This window comes from Octodon degus, unplaced genomic scaffold (assembly GCF_000260255.1).
Source record: "Octodon degus isolate 3935 unplaced genomic scaffold, OctDeg1.0 scaffold00070, whole genome shotgun sequence".
Taxonomy (NCBI): Eukaryota; Metazoa; Chordata; class Mammalia; order Rodentia; family Octodontidae; genus Octodon; species Octodon degus.
In genome coordinates, this window is record NW_004524646.1 from 7,725,827 (window position 1) to 7,734,322 (window position 8,496).

An 8,496-nucleotide genomic window follows, 5' to 3' on the forward strand; every position below is an offset into this window, starting at 1 on the left:
AGAGAGAGAGAGAGAGAGAGAGAGAGAGAGAGAGAGAGAGACTTTTTATCTTTACCTTAAATCATTATTTTTTGAGACCATGTTAAGATTTATATGTAGAGTGTACTTCAAAAATCTCATGTGGAGCTGGATGAGATAGCTCAGCGATCTAAGCTCCTGCCTGGCAAGTGCAAGGACCCGAGTTTGATTCCCAGTACTGCATGCCATGCTGGTTGTGGAACACTGGGCACTCCATGCCAGCCACCAAAGCTGGGTGTGGTGGCACATGGCTCCACTGGGGAGGCTAAAAACAGGGGGATCCCTACGAGTCCAAGCTGCATAGCAAGACCCTGTACCAAACAAATAAAAAAATCTCATGTGTGTGGAAGAGGGTGCTTGGATCAAGGCGACATTGTACCCATCTGTGGGCTGGTGCACTGAAGAGAGCTCGTGGTTAGCTGTGATCAGGCATGGGGGCCAGGGAGGAGCTGGGGCACAGCTGGCCTTTGGGGGTCTCCCCCTCCTTGACTCCTCCCTGCACCCTCTACTACCTGGCTGCTCTCCTCTGCCAAACCTTCTACCATGACAGTCCTGTGCTGGAGCCACCTGCCCGTGGACCGAGCCCCTGAATCACGGGCCAAATTAAACCTCTCCTCCTTTAACCTGCAGATGTGGAGTGTTTGGTCCCAGTGATAGAAAATTAAGACCAAAGGGTCTTGGTAAGTGGCCCAGGCTGGCCTTGAACTTGGAACCTTCTTACATCAGCCTCTGGAATAGCTACAACTACAGGCATGTGCCACTAAGCCCAGCTTGTCTTTACCATAAACACAGACCAGAGTTGGGATTAATTGCTACATATAGAACATCATAAGAAATAAATATGGTGAACGTACACTAGGCCAAACTCTGTCTGTGGTTAGTTTGCACCCGAGGCCTGCTCATTAGTAGAGCCAGAAGGAGCTGGGCAAGTTCTTCGGAGCTATTGAACACAGATTAGCAAACCAGGCATGGTGGTTCTACCCTGTAGCCCCATCACCATGAGGCTGAGGCAGGAAAGTTGCCAAGTCTGAGCCTAGGCAACACAGTCACATTCTGTCTCAAAGTAAAATACAAGGCAAACTAAGGCTGTAGAGTGCTTACCTAGCACGCATGAGGGCCTGGATTCAATCCCCAGTATTGCAGAAAACAAAAGAAGAGCACAGAAAAAAAAAAAGCAAAAACAAAATCAGCTGAGCACCTCACTGAGCCAGGCTCCAAATCCAATGTTTATAACCCCTCTGTGCATCAGAATCACCCGAGGAGCTTCTGGAAGATACAGAAAGCGGCTCTGCATCATAGATGCCTAATTCAGGAGGTCCACAGTGGGGCTGGGTGCTTGGGAGAGCATCTCATAATCAGAAGGGTAAAAGGAGGAGGGCGAGGGAGCAGTGGTCGTTCTGCGCCCGGAGCCTGTGCACAGCACCCATCTTGCCCAACCCACAGGGATCTGACCTAGCGTAAGCCCCACGCTGTATGCAGGATTCTGAGGCTCAGTGCCGGGACTCAGGCAACAGGTCCTCGTGTGGTGACATTACTGTCTTGCGAGACCAGTTACAGATTCTGCTGAACAAAGTGGCAGGGGGCCTTCCCCACCAGCTGGAACGCAGTGGGTGCGTGGGTGAGGCATGAGGTCTGCGCCCCGTAGACCCTTTCACAAGGGTGCTATCTTTCTGTGTGCCCTTCACAGGACTCCCACCCTCTTCGCCTCCCTGTCCTGCCAGGGCACAGGCCTCGGGCCAAGCACACCCGCGCTCCTTCATATCCGCAGGCAGCTGAGCCCAGTGCTGCAGGTGGGTGGAGTGCTGAACTTCTTTCCAGTGACCCAGCTAGGACAAGAGGAGAAGGGGGCCGGTCTGAGAGGCCGGGCTGGGATTGCACCTCTGCTTTCTCATCTGAGCCTTGCGGCGCTGCAGGGAGGTGTGGCCAGCCCTTTGACAGGTGAGTTCCACGGCCCCTGGAGGTCATGTGCCAGCCAAGATCCCACTGCAGGTGGCAGAACTCAGGTCTGTCTGTCTGCTTGTGTCCCAGCCCCAGGCCCAGAGATAATGATAAAGCAGAACATCTACCTGTAGCAGGATAAAAAGAAAGCTGGTGCTCACTGACGTCTGGAGGTGTGTGGCTCACTGCGCATGCGTACCCATCACAGGCCCGGCTTTGCGGAGGAGCGAGGCCTCTGCCAGACGAGGCCTGAAAGACTGTGCCAATGAACAAGATTTTTAAAGAGTCTTCTCTAGGCCCAGGGCTGTGGCACGTGCTTGTAGTCCTAGCTGCTAAGCCTGCAAGTTTGAAACTAGCTTGGGCAGCAGAGTGAGGCTCTGGTTCCCAAAGAAAGAGTCTTTCCCTGTTAGCCCTCTGGAGCTGCCCCCTTGCAAAGCCAGCACCCGCTACACCATGACTGGGTTTAAAACTCCCACCTCACACACCAAACTCCTCCCAAGGGGCAGAGACCTGTCCCTGGTGTCTTCTCACCCAGTGTCCACACCAGCCAAGGTCGGCCTGGGGAAGGAATGCGCTTGGCCGGGCGTGTGGGTTCCAGGGCAAACACGTGCCCTTCTGGCTCCCAAAGTGAGCTGGCTCCAGCTAAGAGTGGCATGACTAACCCGCTGCTTCCTGCAGGGGACAAACACCGGAACCCATGGGGCCATCCTCTCACCTCCTCCACAAGCACAGGCTGTGCTGGCAGGGCCCAGCCTGGACGCCTTGCGGGCATCTGGGTGGTTCTTCCCAGAGGAAGCAGGCTCGACAGAAGCCAAAGGCAGAGCCCTAGAAACTCCATTTTCTAAAGAGATTTCTGAGCAAAAGTTGGATTTGAAATGCTTCGGTACTGAGATACAGAGGGACGTTACATAAGCAGGCTCGCCGGCAGCTCAGCGCTGCCTAAATGACAGCGTAACCCTGGCAACAACACCAGCGCACTCACGTGCCACCTACAACCGCCAACTTGTGGTCACCCAGGCTCCACAGCTTGTGAATGTGTCACACATGGAGTCCCTGGGCAGCGGGACAGGCCGGTGCTCTAGGGTGGGCCCTGGCTTGGGAAAAACATTGGCATGCCTGGACCCACGTGACACGGATCACACGGGAAGGGTTTCCTTTGAGGAATGGACTGGCAGTGGGAAAGCAAGGGCCTGGCTTGGCGGCTGTGCGGTTTTGCGCAGGGGAAGTCAGGGATGAGAGAAGCCACAAGACATAACTTTGGAGAACTCCACTTTCTGAAGTTATTTCTGAGCAAATCTAAGTCTGAAATCCACACACTGAGTGAGGCTGGCATTCGGTGGGTGTCATGGTCAGTGCTAACTGCCACAAGGCACCCTGGGAAGGACCTGAGAGGCTCCTCATTGTATCACTCTTTTTTTTTTTTTTTTTTTTTTTGAGATTAGGGTCTCACTGTGTAGCCCAGCTGGCCTCAAACTCAGAGAGATCCTCCTGCCTCAGCCTCTTGAGTGCTGGGCTTCCAGGCATGGGCCACCATGCCCAGCTGTACTAGTCTTCCATTGATTTAGTCATTCCATAAATATGGGTGGGCTGGGGATATAGTTCAGTGGCACAGCATCTGCCTGGCCAGTGTGAGGTTCTGAGTTTGATTTCCAGTGAAAGAAAGAAAGAGAGAGAGAGAGAGAGAGAGAGAGAGAGAGAGAGAGAGAGAGAGAGAGAAAGTCGGCACTCTGTCTACTGTGGGTTCTGCAGCTGAGGAGCCAACCAGACACACACAGACAGAAACTACTTGGGGAAAAACACTGCATCTGCACTGAACATGTACAGACTTAGGTGGTGGGTGTGATGGGTGCCACCGTGTGGGCAGGAAGATCCCTTCCGAGCTGGGGAATGGGAGCTGAAATCTCCTTGGGGCAAGGGAGCAAGCAGCCACAGCCACAGACAGGCCTGGGGAGGGACTTCCTCAGCAGTGGGCAGGACAGCGGCTTCAGGGGACAGAATGAAATTCAGATGTGAGTCTCTGGCACCCCCAAAAAGCCCAGGAAATGGGGCTTCTCCTAGAGAAGCAGCCCTTGACAAGGACGAGGAAGGGGGCGAGGGGGCAGGTACCACACCTTGCCTAGGGTCTCTTAGTCCCTCTGTGTCCTGGAAATGGTAGGGTCTGCTGGTGCATTTCGTCACAGGCTGTTGTATCAGCTCCTTAAAGTTTGCCAGGTTGTATTTTATAGTACAAAGTCATTTAATAAGAAAATTATCATCACCATCACCACCACTGTGCTCACCACCACTTCTCTAGGCTGGGAGCAAGGCTACGAGGAGGAACAGTAGATCAGTAGTCATTTATTTTTTATTTTTATGTTTATTTTTGTGGAATCGGGCATTGAACTCAGGCTCTTGTGCTTGCCTGGAAAGCCCTTATTCTACTGAGCTATCTCTCCGGCCTCTAGGAACAGTAGATCAAAGGCTAGCAGGACATCAGATTTTTAAAAAACTGTTGGTCTGGGAGATGGCATAGTAGAATAAGTGCTTGTCTGGCAAGCACAAGGGCTTGAGTTCAATCCCCGGTTCTGCCAAAAAAATTAAAAATAAAATAAAAATAAAGTGCCCAGGAACAGGAAATCAGAAACCACTTTTGCTCCTATCTCTGGCTTCTAGCAGGAGGGGCTGTCCAGACAGCATGGGTGGGTGGAAGCGCAGCACACAGGTCAAGGTAAGGAGGAGCCCGGGGCTCCAGGGGACCCGGGAGGAGTCCAGGGTGCAGGAGGCTGGGCAAGGCTGGGGACTCCTCAATGCTCAGAGCCAGGACAAACAGGAAGTCACCTGTCCCAAGTAACCCAGCCCCTCCTGGGGTGGATGGGCACATGGGAGGGACCAGTCTTTGGTCCCCAAACACCTACCAAGCCAGAGGGAAAACAAGAAACGGGGAGTTCTCCAAGAGAAACTTATTTCAAGGACCCCCCCCCCCCAACCTAATTTCAACCTCCTCCACTTTAAAGGATAGGAAATAGGGTCTGGTCCAGCTGAAGATCAAAGCCGGCCCCTCCCATCTTGAAAGAAAGAGGCTGCCCCAGTGAGTCAGTTGTATTATTCCAGCAGATGTCACTTGGGAAGGGCTCGGGCATTTCTAGATCTCAAATACAACTCTATTTAATTAGAGTCCATTGCTGCTGGCTAAGAGAGGAACACGTGGGCCAGCCCTGAAAGCCAGCCTGCCCACCTGTCTCACAGAGCCAGGATGTCACAGGGCCAATGCCAGCCACAGGGACTTTAGGGAAGGGGGTGCTAAGGTGGATCCAGTCCTGACCCCAAGGTGCCAGAAAGACTTGGCCCAGTCATTCATGCTCCGGAGACTCAGTTTTCCCAAAACCAGCTCAGACAAGACCATCTTGGGTTCAACTGGTCCTAAAATCTCTTATCCTCCACTGTCACTGCCACTTCTAAAAACAGGTTGAGTGTTTCCAATCTGAAAACCTGAAATGCTCGAAAATCCCAGACTTTATGAACTCTGTTTGACTGGAAGCCACAAGTGAAAAACATTTCCACATCTCATCTCATGTGACACATCACAGTCAAGATGCAGGAGCAGTAAAAACATTGTATAAAATTACCTGCAGGCTGTGGGTATCAGACTTACAGGAACTATATATTGCTCCCACTCCTGAGTATCAAGTTATGAATATATCCTCAAATCTGAAAAGAATCCCAAATCTGAAATACCTTGAAAGACCCCTCAGCCTGCACTTGCTGTGCACACACAGGCGCTCTTTCCAGCACTCCGGGGAAGGGCTTGTTTCCCAGTCTTTGGAAGGCACCCTGCCTGTATAATCTCCTCTGTCACTGGGTCCTCACATGAGCACTGCCCCTCCAGGAAGGTGTCCCCTGCCCCACCCTGTAGGCAGAGGTAAAATCGATCCCCAGTGTCCCACAGATAGCAGTTCCATGGAGGCGCAGCTGGAGGCCACTGCCCACCCATCCTTCACGAGTGCAGTTTCCCATGGCCACCCAGGATGGGCAGGGCGGCATATAGCTTCTAAAGAACGAGAGACGTGTTCAGAGTGCGGCGCATGGACAGCAAAAACATCTCTGTCTTCAGGTCCCACTCTTGGTGAGACTGGGCTCTGTCACCCACTGTGGGGCTTGGGGCAAAGCATCTCACCTCTGTGAACCTGTTTCCCCAGCCAAAAAACCAGGAATAACCATACCCACAGGTGCCGCATTGTTGGGTGATGCATTTATCAAGCAAAAGTGGGCTGAGTTAGAGTAATCTGCCGCAAGGTCGGCGGGACAGGAGCCTGGAAGCGCTGCTTGTGTATTTCCTTGATGTCCTGTTCATCTAAATTCCAGACCTGAGTGGGGATGCTGCTGACTAATAAAACTGAAATGATCAAATCCGCTTGCTCAGGCAAGCTAGGAGATTCCCCAAGGCGAGCTTTTGGGCCCACTTCCCACACAGCTTCCCCTAGAGGGGCCTCTCAGACTAAAACCCGCCCAGGACCAGCGGGCTTGGCACAGCTGCGGCTGTCGGAGGCAGAGCACTGTTCTGCCTGAGGAATGTGCAGTCCCACATGCACGCAGTGGGGTGGCCTACTGGAGCACAGTGAGCAGGAAACTGAGAAAAAGGCCCGTGGGCAGCAACAAACACCAGAACTTGCCGCCTGCCTCCCAGGTCCAGACCCCATGCACCCTCGCTGCACCCGGCCACGCCCTTCCAGAGGACCCACTGCACCTTGGTTCTGGCTGGACAGCCCTAAGCAAATCACTCCCCTCTCTGGGTGGACTTCCTCTCCTCTTGGTGGTGAAGAAGGCCACCAGCCAACTCAGAAGGGCAGTGACTTTGTGATACACTTGCCTTTCTGGAGGGATACTCACTTTCCCGCACCAGGTCTCATCTGGATGGGGGTGCCCCACTAGCAGCCTGGGCCGAAGGAGCCTTCTCCCTAATTCTAGAGATGAAGAGGGCACCTGGGGGAAGGGTCCCCGGGCTGCCCAGGGTTGTTCAGTACTAGCCTGGCCCAAACTGGTGGCCCCTGGTTTCCAGTTTTGAACACAGAGGTCACTGTGGGCCCCTGCTCCTAGGTTGACCACGGCACCGCACCGTCAAGATCTGATGACCCCAAGGGAAGTCAACATCCATCTGAGGCTTTCTGGGGTCCTGAGAGGGACCATTTAGGGAGGTGGGAAGGCGGCTAAGAGAGGCTGCACCTGGGGCCAAGGCAGCACAGTGACAGCACGCAGCGGGCTGGGCTGTCCCCGCCTCCCAGCGCACTCAGCTTCCCGGCACCACAGTCAGCTCACCGTGGGTGGGAGAGAAAACCCCAACCCCGGTCATTACCAAGCAGGGGACGAGGCGCGCTGACAGGTCTGGTGCCCCAGCGGAGGCAAAGGGAGGGGGCTCGCGCCACCCGCAGCGAACCTTTCGGAACCAGCGGAGAGGCTCCGGGTTCGCCACCGCAGAACTCCTAAGGTTTGAACTAAGACTTCGCGCCCGCAGCTGTCACGCCGGCCCCCGCCCCCGCGCTGCGCCTGTCCCTGACTTTGACTTTCCGTGACGCGATCCCTGAGGACGGGTCGACTCCCGATTGCCCCCGACCCCCGATCCCACCGCCCGGCCCGTCCCGGCCCGCGCCACTCACCGGCCGGAGCTGCGGAGCGCGCGCCGGCCCCGGCTGAGCTTCCTCCAGCTCGGGTCCCGGGCGGCTGGGGCGGGGCGGACGGGGCGGGGACACAGCGATCCCGCCCTGCGGGGACCGCCGCCCGGCCAGGGCACGCGCGCTCGGCGGCGCCCTGCGCGCCTGGGAAGTGAGGCCGAACCCGGCTGATCCGTGTCGCAGCCCGGGGCCGGAAAGCTATCCACGCCCGCCCACGAGTATGTCGCCAACCTGCCACCTCCGCCCGGCCGCATTCCGGGGTGGCATGGTGCAGCCATTCCCTAGGAGACAGCAGGTCTCATCCTCACCGAACCAAGCCGCTGAACCCGCAGGGCCGCCCCTCCGCAGACAGGAAGTCAAAGAAGAAAGGGACACCCATCGGCCACCTCGGTGGGGGACGCTCCCTTCTTGTCCCCCTCCCCACTCGATCCCAGGCCACCAAGAACTTGAGTCCCACAGAATGGGAACTTCCCACAAGACCAACGCCCGAGAAAGTGCGGGCACCCTCGCGGCCCTGCCCCTTGCAGGGTCAGTACAAGCTCCCCCTGCTCGGCCAATCCCTGCTCCCGAGCTCCAGCCCTGGTCTGCCCGGAGCCTCCAACCTTATCTCCTGCCTCCCACTATCAGCTGCCTTTGGACCAGGGCTTCCTTCACACACCTCCTGCCAAACTCCCACTGTTGGTGGCCGGAGGCCTCGCACCTGGCCTCCTCCCGGAAGCCAAGGCAGGGGGGCTCCCAGCACTCTTACGTGAGTAGCTATGCTGAACTGTCTCCTGGCCAGCGCTTATCTGTTCCCAGGTAATTACATCCTTGGCAGCTGGCGAGAGAGCCGCTAATGAGGGATGCAACTTGCAAAACTAGAAGGATGTGCTCGACTCCAGGCCCTTTTACCACG

At 55.5% G+C, this 8,496-nt stretch overlaps 1 protein-coding gene across 1 annotated transcript in view; it reads right to left on the reverse strand.

Moving 5' to 3' along the window:
• Syne3 (spectrin repeat containing nuclear envelope family member 3) overlaps window positions 1-7,643 on the reverse strand; it is a 78,808-nt gene extending 71,165 nt beyond the window's left edge. The window contains exon 1 of the mRNA XM_004635174.2: window positions 7,587-7,643. The gene's annotated coding sequence lies outside the window, so the exon portion shown is untranslated. The remainder of the gene's footprint in view (window positions 1-7,586) is intronic.
• Between the last annotated feature and the right edge of the window lie 853 nt (window positions 7,644-8,496).